Source organism: Atta colombica, unplaced genomic scaffold (genome assembly GCF_001594045.1).
Source record: "Atta colombica isolate Treedump-2 unplaced genomic scaffold, Acol1.0 scaffold153, whole genome shotgun sequence".
In the NCBI taxonomy this organism is placed as follows: Eukaryota; Metazoa; Arthropoda; class Insecta; order Hymenoptera; family Formicidae; genus Atta; species Atta colombica.
Genome location: NW_017259243.1, coordinates 2,870,345 through 2,880,040, shown reverse-complemented (window position 1 = coordinate 2,880,040; position 9,696 = coordinate 2,870,345). Strand labels below are relative to the sequence as shown.

At 31.3% G+C, this 9,696-nt stretch overlaps 1 protein-coding gene across 1 annotated transcript in view; it reads right to left on the bottom strand.

The window, feature by feature from the left end:
* LOC108685383 overlaps positions 1–8,759 on the bottom strand; it is a 67,215-nt gene extending 58,456 nt beyond the window's left edge. Inside the window, exon 1 of the mRNA XM_018190141.1 lies at positions 8,664–8,759. The gene's annotated coding sequence lies outside the window, so the exon portion shown is untranslated. The remainder of the gene's footprint in view (positions 1–8,663) is intronic.
* Positions 8,760–9,696: the final 937 nt, after the last annotated feature.

Here is a 9,696-nt window from a genome sequence, read left to right as displayed (position 1 = left end):
TATATATATATTTATACATATATATATTTAGAAAAATAATAAGTTAATTTTTTAGGAACTTCCGTTAAAGTATAATTTACTGCTTTTATATTGTATTCATCAAGCGCCTTGTTGAATTAAAATTACACATCGGGTAAAAGGTATTTCCTACAATCTATTCAGCTGTAACGCAGTACTTCCTTTCTAACGAGAAATCGGCGTTTATCAAATCGAGGATAAACGGAATTCACACTTATATTAAGCAGATTGTCTGTCCCTTTGTCGTTAGGAATTTCTTTCGCAACTCGTTTCGTATTCCTTCCTTCGCGATTTCACGACAAGATCTAAACAAGAAGGTATGCTAATAAAAAAATGTAGAGCTATAAAGATCAAGCATATATGTATTTAAATATATAACGTAAAATTACTGATGAAGATCTGCTTACACTTAAACATTTATAGTATTTTGAGGGTTAATTATCCTTTATTTTAAAGGAAGCGTTTAGATCTAATTGTATTTTAAACTCGATACTATCTTGAAAACTCACGAATTAGTAAAACTTTTAGTTTTTCTCTCTTTCTTACTTTTAGTTATTCTACTTTACAGAAAATGCAAAATTGAAAAAACTGAATAACTTTATAAAAATAATTTTGTATAAGCTTCTCATAAAAAATTATCAAGAAAATATTTGAAAGCAATGTACGTTTTTTTCTTACATATATAAATAATCTCTGTATAAAGTACATTGCCAATACATAAGATACATCCTATGTGTTGTTGCTGCAGAGAAAAAGAAGATCACGAAGAATCAGGAAATCAATGAAGCAGAACGCTCAGACACAAACTTTCGATTCGAGGAACGCTAACTGAATTTGTTTTTTTTAAATACATACATTCCTGAAACAATTGAGCTTTAGATTTTCAATTTTTAGATCACAATTAAAAAGAAAAATTATACTGTATAACTAGCCACACAAAATACATATAATTAATATTAAGTTTATTTAGCACTTAAAATTGCTTGAAAAAAATATATTAAACGAAAACATGTACATATTACAAAAATACATACTGCAATAAATTATTATAGTACGCTAAACAATATAACACTTTTTATAAAAGTTATAACAACAACAGATTCTTATTACTTTTCGTATGTGAATTCTAAATTAAAAATTATCATGTAAATATTGATATTCTTTTTTTCAATTTCAGAATATAAATTTCAGAGGACAAAAACTATATTTATTTTTATTAAAACTATAGTTATTTATATCTTTTTTTTTCATTCTGTAACATTGATGTATCTTAAAATATGTACCATAAAGAAACTGTATTGAATTTATTTTATATATCTAACTTTCGTTATGTATTATATAAAAACTTTAATGCTATTGCTGTTATTAATTACAAAAACAAATTGTAGCAAAAAAACTAGAGTAATATAGAATTGAGTAATATAGAATATTGAAATTTAAAACCATTCACTGTTATTGTTTTTGTAATTTAATTAAATAATACTATTGGCAAATTGTGTATCGTTTTCTTGTGAGACAAAGGAAGTCTTTAACTTTCTCCATTTGTTTGTACCACGTTAGATTTATGTTAATCTTTTCTTAGCTCTCATATCCAATTTACTTCTAAAAACATACGAGATCGAAAACATCATTTATGCAATAAAAATGTTAGTTTAGGGAGTTTATAAATTATGAGCATCCTTGCGGTCCAAATTTCGCAACAGTATTAGCGAGTGGTTTACTTGCGGCAATGCATCAGCCTATATGACTCTGTGGTTGGCATTCTATAAATATATACCACAGACAATTTAAAAATGCAGTGACAGTAATAGCGAGCGCTACATTATAACCACATTAAAAATATTTTTAGCTCTCCTCTCGTTGTCTTAAAAGCACGAAAAGATGTAAGAATTGTAAAATGCTGCGGGCTGTGAAGCGTGTTCCGGTGCGTAGCGAAAATCGAACTAGGATTACCAAGACCGGTGTTACAGGTGTATACATATGCATAAACGCATCGCTGAACCGGGGGACATGGGAAAGGCGATAGACGCCACGCTGTTTGCGATAGCCAGCGGAACGGATGAATGCGAATCGAACGTAACATTCACTCGACGCGACGTGTGAATGAAGCGACCGAGTAACGCGAATAGAAACTCCATTCAGGCTCGCTACTGGAAAAAGTAAGCGCGACTGTATCGATTGCGATCAACATCAAGTTTGATGTAGGGACCAACGAACACCCGGAGCTTTGTTCAAATGTTTACTTACACCCTTGTGCAGTCGAAATGTATGCAGTCTTAATTATTAACTTTCCGACACAAGACAAATGTGCACGCGTTTCTTTAGAAACGGAGAAATAGAAAAGTGACGATAATGCAATACAAAGAAAGTGCAATGAAAAAATTTGTCAAAAATATTTTTAGCAGTAAGTATAAATTTATTTAAAGCAGAGCCTTTTCTCTTCAGAAAAAACAATAATTGTCACTATCACTGCGATAACTGTGGAATAAAAAAATCTAGCAATACCGGATGCTTTTCCAAACACATCATACACAATTTATGAAACTTCCTCTCTCGACATAAATTAACGTGACCTTTATTTTCACGCTAGCTTATCCAAACACCGATAGGCTCTGCGTTTGTGCATCGTGGGGAAATGTTTTATCAAGTGCGGATGTCTGAAAAGCCTCGAGAAATTTTTAGCGGGTACCAGCTGCCTTGAATAATGAGTTTGGAAATACAATGCAAGCCTTGCGCAAAATTCTTGATCTGTATGCTAATAGATTGCGTTGTATATTTTATTTTAAGAAAATTAAATAGCGCTGCTAAAAATAATTAATTCGTGAAATTTTATATTATAAAAGTTTATTATGATATAAATTTATGTGTACTTAATAAATAAAGTTATTCACGATTATTTGATAGAATAAAGAAATAATAAGTAAAATAAATGTTTTTGAAAAATGATAAACAGTTTCCGCAGTATTAAAAAATTTTTAAACAATATTGAGGTGCAAATATAAAAAAATAAGACAAAAAATTATACATTATCATATTCAAGCTTAATGTCTTCGTCCAAGTTAAGTTTAGGTTTAAATCGTTACAAGTTCCGGAATCATTTCTGTTGAATAAAGACTTTAGTCTCACAAAGTTTTAATGAAATCATAATCGGGAGATTCCGCGTGAAGTTATGCTCTCTTCGACATATTCCTCCTTTTACTGCTTACATACAGCTTCAGACAATATCAGAACTTTATACAAAATCTGTTAATATTTTTTATGAAAATAATTAGATTAAAGTTTTCAAAGATAGCAAGTAATATTAATTTTATTAATTTTGTCATGTTAAAGATGTATAATATCTATATACGCAATTAAAAATAAGAAATTATTAACAAAATATATTAAAAATAACACTGGAATTATAAAAATTATCACATAATCATTGCGATTATAAATTAGTATGGTCATCAAAATACAGTTTGAAATATGAACGAATGAAACTAGCTGACCTTATTTTGTACTGTTATTAATTTCGTCACACTTTAATTTTGTCATACAGATATTTTCATAATCATATTCGTGTATTACATGCATGTGTTCACACGATTTTCTATCATTCATATCAATCGAACAATCGCAAATAAATTATTTATAAATTCCTCTCTGAACGAATACACCATCGAATTTCATCATTGACATTTCGCGTGACTATCACCGCTTCATTCGCGTAGCGAAGATGATTAAAAGTCGATACCTCCGGGTATGATTTTTTTCCATTCTCTCATTGCTATACGATTTCGCGATACAGCAATAAAAGCGTGATTGAATGTCATAAAATAGCTTTGCACCATGTTAATATTTATATTACTTCACGTGCGTTTACATTATTTGAAAGATGATAGATTTTATGGAATTCGGGGAAATTTACATTCGCTACACAAACTGTTGCGTTATTTCGATTAATTAAAATCATTTTATACATCTTTCGATTTAAATATTTTCAATTTATTATTATTATCATCAATATCTTAATTATTTCTTGCTATTTGTTTTTAGCTAAATTATGTATCTCCGTTGTGCATAAAGCATTATCGAATTAAACTACACAATACCTACGTTATATTAACCACATTATATTAACGCACTGCGTAGTACATGGGTGCTTCCCGACGAAACAACAGAATCAAAAAGTGATTCAGTGTGCATTCAATGAGAACTTGTATGAAGAAATGAATGGATCTTTCGTCGCTGTAACGAAGTTAATATATGTCTTCGCCGTGCTTGGAAAGCAAAAGGAATCTTTCTCTATAATAAGATGAATAAGACAACGGCTTTGTTAACGAAGAATCTTTTGAAGTTTCTGCCACTGTGCAAATATGAAGTAAAGTAAATATGTAACAAAAGAACTTCACAATATCTCAGCAAGTGCCATTGCAAAAAATAAAAATGTGGATAATACAGTTACAAAAAAAGAAAGACACGTCGTGTGTGTTTCGCTCAATTTAAGTAATTTCTTTATCCTATTTAAGCTACAGCTACTTTTGTGAGGTTACACTGAAGAAAATCGACACGTTAATGAGTAGCTGAATCTTTAACAGCACGTTTTGTAAGTCAGTAGCTTTCTAGGCATTATTCTCATCTAAGAGCTATGCTTGACGATCAATGCACTATCGTGTGACACCCTATATATATTTACTGCCTAAGGCCACACAATGCGTGGGTGGGCGTTTTGCGACGAGGACCAGATAACGTCAGCATCTCTGTGCAAACGCAGGATAGTCACAGAATGGAACGCCCTGTACAAATTCTTTGCTTAAAAAAAATACTTAGCATGAGTCAGGCTCCACTATGGCGAACGGAAAGGATGCTGCGCGAATATTTCGACACACGTCTATTTATACATGCATGCTATAGTCATATGCAGCTGCCTCCAAATTTCACTCTTATCATTATTATTAAATTAATTAATTTTAACCTTTGAGAGATACTTTATTAAAACTGGATTCTTATAAAATTTAATTTATTCATTCTTAAAAACTTGTGTTTGGTAATAATAATATAAAAATTATTAAATCAAAAGTTAAGTTAAATCAAGAGTACTATTTATCTAAAGTACTCGAAAAAAGCGTAAGTAAGAAATTAAAATTATAACATTTTAGTTATCTAATCTTGCTACTCACTTCCTCATAATTATATACAATAACTGAGCATAATTACTTGCCTCATGTAAAATGATTGCAGGCATCGCCGAGCTTATCGATATCTAACGGTAAACATCAAACTACGATAAGAGCGACAAAGGCACACCATATATGCTAGCTTGATTTAATTAGATTAGATTTTAATGAAAGAGCGTCTGGCACGGGAACTGATACAACGAAACGACTACGTTTATTCTCTGAAACGCTCTTATGACATCTTCGTAAAATTTCTTCTCAATACAATCTCACCTTTAAGAACAAAGAAAAAACTAAGTAAAAGACAAAGAATGGTAGGTGCCAGCGATCGCATAAAAACCAAATAATTACTCGTACTAACAATAAAAATTCCTAGCAAATAAAATCATTTTTTATACTACAATACAATAGCAAGAAAAATAAAATACAATTCGTCGATTTATTATGATACAATGTAATATTGCAATGTAAATAAAGCAATTTCATGATAAATTAAAATAATAAATCAATCTCTAACAAACCCTATCATTCCAAAATCTAGAATTAAAAGTTTAGGATAATTAATTACATTTTTAAAAATGTAATTAAAAATTTTTCCAAGAAAGCATTTCAAGAAATAAAAGGGTAAAGAAAGTAGTATAATAAAAATAATACTATAGTAATACTTTTAAAATAAATATAATAAAGAAATGGTAACACGCTTAAAGTTGAATTTATTTACTCACAATTAATACATATATGGTTTTCTATTGTTTTACGAAAAAATGTATGTAAAATTTAAATCGTTATTTCTCAGAAACTTTCATAAAATAATTCGGCTTTCGCGATAATTCGTCGAACTTCCGGTATATCGTTTGAAATCTCTTTATACATTGCAAAAAATAAAGAAAATGCGAGAAGTTAGAAATATATTGTATGCTTATGTGAACAGCGAAAAGTGCCCTAAAAATCCCCTATCGATTTATCTTAAATTAAAAAATATAAAAAACGGTAAAAATTCGACGATTACGAAATAAGGTTATAAAGGTATAAATTCGATTTATACCTTCATAACAACTGTAACAGAACATTTCAACAAGATAAATCATGTGTATTGACTTACGTAAAATATTTGATATTAAAATAAAATAAAAATTGAGAGTCAAAAAAGAGTGTATGCTTAAATCACTCCTGTTTAACTTGTAAAATAAAATAAAATTGAACAGACTCACATAAATAGCAGATAATTTGCCTGATTCAAGAAACTGTCATTGTGTCTATATGCGAAGTAATCTCCAGTTTGCTTTCGTTCGCATTTAGAATGCGAACGACGAACAAAAGTACATAGTAAAACACAGCTAAACGGCTTATTGTTCTTGAGAAGGAACAATGATGTGTGGGCAAATCACTGGCAAAATTTGCTGGATAACAATGGATCGACAAATTGAAGGGAGGCTTACCGGAAAAAAAAAATCGATTTGCGCAAATCCATCTCGTACAGCAAATGAAATACTGCTATTCTCAAAATTAAATCTATCTTCTCGTTAGCATTTAGAATGCATTTTTAATTGTACGTTTCCAAGTTTGTTATGTTATCAGTAATACATCAAGTATATTTATAGTGGAAGAAAGTATCATAAAATTGAATAAAACTTGTATTATCGCTATATTTTTTTATATGCTAAATGATATTGACAATTGACTTCCTGCTTACTTAAAATTAATCAAGCAAACAATATCTACTTAAATTAAATCTCTGCAATCAAATAAAATAATTATGGTATTAATTACAAAGCTCGTGGATTAATGAAGTTCACATGATAAGCCGATTATATAGTATTAGTATCTAATAATCTTAATGACGGAAGTTTAGAGCTTAAATGTCATCTTTTTTGAGATACAACATTCTATACGTTTTAATATTCAATTTGAATAAATGATATAAAATACACGAATAACCAGTGTTAGCTCAAATTGGCATTTTATTTATTATTTTTTAGATTTTTCTTTAGAACCTATTGATTATCTTGTTTATAACATTCTATATCACATAAAAAAATAAAGATGAATAATAGAATATTCAAAATATTATTTATAATTATTAACTGAATTAAATTTGCGCGATTAAAATATAAAAATAATTTTTGTAGATATTATTTCCAACATAAATAAATAAATTATCTGTTCCTTCTAGTAAACGTAGTTTTCGTTTCAGATTTAAGTTTGAATCTTGGATTTTAATTTAGATTAGCTCTACCCTTTCTTTCAGTTTCTCGCAAATCAAATCGTGATGTTTATTAAACGTGACAAATGAACACTAATCCTGGCGAAAGTGCAAGGCTAAGTTTAGGTCTCCTATGCGCGACGCGGTTGTGCCGTTTACGCTTTCTGCCCAGCAAGGATGCCATTGCTGCACTACGTAATCAAGGTCGTCTATCGTGATGGGATCGCGCGATTTAAATTCCTATCATTTACAAGCGTGCAGGTGGTCCCCGGTGTTTACGCGGTCATGTCCTTATTAACACGTCTTGTTATGCAAACACAACGACATATCCAGCATTGCAGTCATCGCATGTACGTAGAGAGAAAGAGAAAGAAAGAAAGAGAGCAATAACTTTCCTTATTGCTTATCTACATATTGGATCAGATAAAAAGTAAAAAAATAAAAAAAAGTAAAAGGATAGAACCACGTTTAGTTAATACATCTTCAAAGAACGGAATCGAGGATTTCCCTCGCGTACGATATTACTTCGAGATTCAAACGGGAATACAATCGATACAATGGGTTCGCATGGTTCTCAATGTACTCGAGTGTGTGAAATTCTCCATACTCTAAAAAATACCGGTGTGAATTTAATATCATGCGGTATTTATATAATTCTCATCATTGATGTTAATATTAATATCAATATCACAGAGAATTATATATACATATATAGAAACCGTATGGTATTAAATTTACACTGATATTTTTGAGAATGCATACATCAACATACGTTTCATTCGTATTAACATTAAATCGAGTGGTCATTATTGATCATGTTTCTATTTTTCAAATAGATTAATATAATATTTCTTATGAAAATTCTGTGTATATGCGTGTGTGTGTGTGCGTGTGCGTGTGCGTGTGGTGCGTGTGTGTATGTGTGTGTGTATGTGTGTGCGTGTGTGTGTGTGTGTGTGTGTGTGTGTTTGTGAAATTGTTTTTACTTATCAATAATTATGTCTTTTATACTGAAATCCTTTTTTTATTCATAATAATTCATAATTCTTGATTCTTTTAGTAAATAAGAAACATCGAAACTTCTACCAAATGAGAAAAATTTTTTATTAAAAATAAACAAATTAGAAGATTCTGATCAAAATTTTGGTTTTAACTTATAATAAATTATACAGAATTATAATAGATTCAACAGAAAATTCTAATTTATCTATTTTCAATCAGAATTCCAATTAATTAGACTCTTTTTCTAGTATAATGTTAAAAAAAACGAGTATTGGATTTACCTCTGCCACATACACGAATATTTCCCTCGTAAGTTCGAAGAAGCAACTTTCGTCACCGAAGTTCACGTCTGCATCGACAATCACCGGTTGATTGTCGCGCTGGATCAAACTGGTCGAACCACAATTGCAGTACCGTTTTATCGAAGTAATCCAGGACTTAACTCATCCTTTGTCGCGACCGAAACACCCGCGTCGATCGTTAATAAATGTATTTTGTCTCACACGTTCACGCATACAAATAGCGAAAAAACGCAGCAATTCACGAGCGCAATCTGATCCTCGCGACGCGCGAAATATAAACGAAGATAAGTCACTGACGTCACATACTGTTGCTGACAGCGAATAAACACGCATTTAAAAATCTCGATATCGCATTTCGGACGTCATCATTGTCGATCGATTGCTGATCGTTTAAGATCGGCTCTTGAATCTCGACCGGATCTCTTTTTCCGTTTTTCTTTTAATTATGACAAACAGATCGACCGCGTAAAATCGTCTATACCCAAACATCCAGTCAGCCGCGGTCGACAGTCGGCGTACACTGAGAAGGCCGCGGCAAGCCACGCGACTCCGACGCGAAAGCGAGGCCGCGCAAGATGGCCGCCAACGAGCGCGCGCTCTCATTGGTCGGCAGCGCTTGTCAGGTGCGCGACGCACGTTATCGCGCGCTCTGTGCGTTCGCTGACAATCGCAACGATAAGAGACTCCGCCGCGATTCCTCGATGCTCTGACACAAAGGTGCAATTGACGTTAAATGATACGAATGAATTGTCATCGAAGGGAGCGGCTTGTCGACCTCTCAGCTGATCAAATGTGACTCGCATATAACTTCAGACATTTTCGCTTTTTTTTATATGTACATTGAAAAAAAATATAGTCAATTTTAATAAATATTTAGTTGAATACTGCCAACAAAATATTTATTAAATATAAAGGTATACTTATTTGATACAAGAAATGTTATTTTGATTTAACAATCATTTTTTTTATTAAACAAATATTTACTTACTGTGAGTAAATGTTTAGTTGACAG